Source organism: Patagioenas fasciata, chromosome Z (assembly GCF_037038585.1).
Source record: "Patagioenas fasciata isolate bPatFas1 chromosome Z, bPatFas1.hap1, whole genome shotgun sequence".
Taxonomy (NCBI): Eukaryota; Metazoa; Chordata; class Aves; order Columbiformes; family Columbidae; genus Patagioenas; species Patagioenas fasciata.
The window spans coordinates 8,273,159-8,277,332 of NC_092560.1; the positions used below are offsets into that span (position 1 = coordinate 8,273,159).

Below are 4,174 nucleotides of genomic sequence, written 5' to 3' on the forward strand. Positions count from 1 at the left end.
TATCTCAGCTGAAGTAAAGGACTGTTTATAGTCAGGTCATTAAGTTCCAGGCTCTTCATCCACAGAAGCTGAGAATTTGCCTTTCTAACCACTCTCAGTTGTGGCTGGCAGAGGCAATGCTTCCTAAGTCTGATTCAATGTCATTGCACTGTGAATTCCTAATTCTGCAAGGTATTCAGAAATGCAAATGTCTTTAAGAAGATGAATAGAGCAGCGCACTCCCTAGGACTACTGCCTGTTTAATCGTGGAATATTGTGGTTAATAAGAAAGCTGTGAAAATAGGCCTAATTCTTTTATGAATTCACTATTTTATTGAAAATAGAGGAATTTCAGGGAAGGTGGTTGCCTACAGGGAACAATGGGCCTGTGAATAACGTTTCAGTTCCATTATTGCAGCACTTGGTGAAGGAGAACAGAGGATCATATGCACTGGGAAGGTGAAAAGTAACTGAGCTGACTTGTGAGAGGTATGACTCAGTGAGGAATGGGAAGTGACAGCCACAAGACCGGGGACTTTATCACGTGGAACTGCAGGTGTATGAAATGACTATGTCTAAGGCTGAGGAGCTCAGCTAAGCTTCCTCTGTGCTCAGTGGAGAAAAACATTACCAGTTGAAGTCACCTTCTCTTGTGATAATGACCAAAGACACTGCCATTCAGTCGGTCTTATGGAGGTGCACACCTCTCTCTTGTAACTGTAAAGGGAACGCAGAGAAGGAGTTTTGCTTCCAGCATCTAACTTGTAGATGGCTAAAGTTAGAGAAGATCAGGCAAACTGCAGTGCCTATCCAATTGCTAGGGCTCCAGAGGACGCCAGAGACTGAGATGTTCTCGTCTCGTTAAACCAGTTCTTACGTGGTTGATCCCTCTTCTTAGCATACATGTAATTTCTTTGTTCCTCAGGCTGTAGATTATGGGGTTTAAGCAAAAGAGTGAGGATTCCATAGAACACAGAAACTATCCTATACTGATGCAGCGAGTGGGTGGAGGAAAGCCGTACATCTGTGCAAATGGTGGTCCTGTAGAACAGGCATCCTACTGTCAAGTGAGAACCACGAGTGGAGAAAGCTTTGTACCTGCTCTCGGAAAAGTTCATGCTCAGGACAGCCTGGAGGATACAGATATATGAGATCAGAGTGACCACAAAGATACTGCTTCCAAGTGCCCCAGCAACTGCGAGAATGACCAGCTCCTTCCTGTAATTAGTTGAGCAGGAAAGGGCCAGCATTGGGGGAATATCACAGTAGTCTTAGTCAACTTCATTCTAATCACAGAAAAAGAATGTAAAAATCAAAGACGTGTCACAGCGTATTAAAAAATCCTGCTACCCAGGTGCCAAGGGCTAGATGACCACACAGTTTCATACTTAGGATATTCATGTACTGCAGCAGATGACATGTTGCAATATAAAGGTCATATGCCATCACAGTCAAGAGAAAAATCTCTGTGCCTGCAACATCAATGAGGAAGAACATCCAGCCAGTGAATGAAAACACCTTCTTCTCAGTCAACAAGGCCTCCAGCATCTTTGGCACAGTAACAGTGGGACATAGAACATCTGGTAAGGATAAGGTGCCAACGAAGAAGTACATGGGTTTGTGCAAATGAGGGTCTGTGCAAACGGCAAGAATGATTGTGATGTTGCTGACCATGGTGGTTAAATAAGTGATCAAAACCAAAACAGACATAAGAAAACAGACTTCCAGAGCATCAGAAAGGCCTATGAGAACAAATTCAGATACTGCTGATAGGCTGACCCTCTGCTTCTTGTCTTTCATTGTGGCGATGATTACAGAGGTGTACCTGAAAGAAAGAAGTTGTAACTTAGTCAAAATATCATTTCCCTTCTAAGGAGTGTGATTTTTTTCATCTGTTTTGGAGTTCAAAGACGTGTGCTAGTTTGCATTGCCATACTCAAAATCTAAATTTTACTCACATATACCAAATGGAAAAGCCAAAATATAGGTGTGAAGTTTGACAGTGATTAATTAAAAAAAAAAAAAAAAGCAAACAACTTCTTGCAAGACATCTTCTCAGACTGAAGATCTGCAAGTTGAAGACAAAGACACCTCCTCTGTGGTGGTTAAACTGGTTGGATTTGAGCGGTGGAGGAACACGCAGGTCGACTCAATATGAGTGATAAAGCATAGTTCGATTTATTAGCCCGAACAGCATATACTTATACAGTTCATGATAATTATGCATACCTGTCACCTACTAATTGGCTTAAGCTCTAATAGTCACATTTGCATGGTCCTTCTACTTGCAGTTGCTAGCTATGCTTATTCTACATTCTTGTGCTCTTGAAAGCAGTTTGTGAGATTCTGCCACGGTCGCAGTGACCTTGTTGATTCTGCTGAAACAGCCAGCGGTTCCCACTGCAGCCTAGTCTTGCTACTTATGCTAAGGCCTTCAGAACAGGCTCTGCTTGTACAACTGCTCTGCAGACCCATGTCCCTTATTTTAAGCCATTCTCCAACAGTTGGACACAGTACTGTGCAAGACAACAGGACCTGGAAGGAAGCTCTACTCTGAGCAAGGGTGGTGAAGTACAGATCTCTAAAAATCCTGTCAACATAAATTATTTAGTGATAATGTCACCAAATTAATCTCAGTTACTAGCTGAAGTTAAAGAACTGGTTTTTTTCAAACAGGTAATGCAATCACAGAAGAATCAAATCCCTGATAATCAACAGACAGCTAGTATACGCCAGATGTGTTTTGGATTTTTTTTCAACTTTATCCAGTGGGATATAAAAAGAGATATAATCTAGTATCCAATAAAGATCTCCCACCTTTCTATAAATTTTATCATGTAGACTTCTATAACAGCATCAGCACTTTTAGAATCTCGCTGGACTTGCCCCACTTGCCTTTCCCAATTCAAAGAAGCCTATGAAGCCCTAACATTGAAGGACCTTTCCATTGTTATATAGAATGTAACTCAGTTCTTTTAGTATTAATTTCCATGGCGGCCCTATAGAGAGATAAAACGAAGGTCAGCACAAACACCCCCTTGTCTGCAGATTAGAGCATTATTATGAGATGCTGTGAATACTGTAATTCTCATTTATAAGTGACACAGATAATAAATTAAATAGTGGACCATGATAATCCCGTCTGGGACAGGCTCCTCTACCATCTCATGTTTTCACAGAAATTTACTTCCAGCTTAGAAGTGACAAAAGTGACAAAAGTCAGGGCTTAAACTACTGTAAGAAATATTCTAATCAGCACAAAAAAGAGGCACATGGTGCTGTAAATCACAGCCTCACTTGTCCTTAAAATGGGAAATTTATTCAGGTGCCATACAACAGAAACTTAACACAGAAATACTCACTGCTACAAAGGATGAATGACTGGTAATTGTTGTGTATTGATAAGGATCATGGTTGAAAACATTGTGGTGAAACTAGTTCACCCAGCCACAGGAGATGACACATTCAGCACAGGGTGAACTGTGATTCGCATATCAAGGACAAGCTAAGGAGCCACAGCCCAGGCCGGCTGGCTGACACCGAAGGTGGGGGCTGAGCTGGAGGGCACATAGCTCCATCTTCTGATATGCCCAGCTTGGCACAAAGGGGAAAAGCTGAGATCCTTCAACATGGCCCGAGACTTGTCGAGACTTGTCGATCTTTCACAATCACCCCTTTTCCCCAGACTTTACTCTGAAAGCTATGAAAAAGCTCACCTAAAACAGCACTGATAGGGAACCCACCACCCTGAGGACCTGCAGCCCACCAGCCTCATCGCGATAACTGGACCAGACACCGGAGGACGTTGTGCTCCTGAACTACAAACCCCAGCATCCTCGCCGTGGGACATCGAAGGCCATACATCATCCTCCAGGTCCTGTCATCCATGCTGCGCAGCCACAAGAGTGGCTGAATCCGTCACCCTTTTCTTTCTTCCTTTCTCTCTGCTCTTTTCTTCTCTCCTTTCTTCTATATCCCTATTTCTTTGTCTCTCTTTCTGTGATATATTACTCTCTCTCTTATACGTTAGTTTTCCTTCCCTCTCTACTACTCTCTTTCTCCCCTTTTGTTTTGAACATGTAAGAGTAACATTATCTTAAGCTCTGCTGTTGGATTCTTGTTAAGTCTTGTATTATAGCTACTAATGGTGGCCAATACATCGCTCGTACTAGGACTTCTGTTGTTAATGTATTGA

General features: G+C 42.3%; 1 pseudogene; it reads right to left on the reverse strand.

Annotated features, from left to right (window-relative positions):
- Positions 1–796: 796 nt before the first annotated feature.
- LOC136114837 (olfactory receptor 5V1-like) lies at positions 797–1,779 on the reverse strand (annotated as a pseudogene).
- Between the last annotated feature and the right edge of the window lie 2,395 nt (positions 1,780–4,174).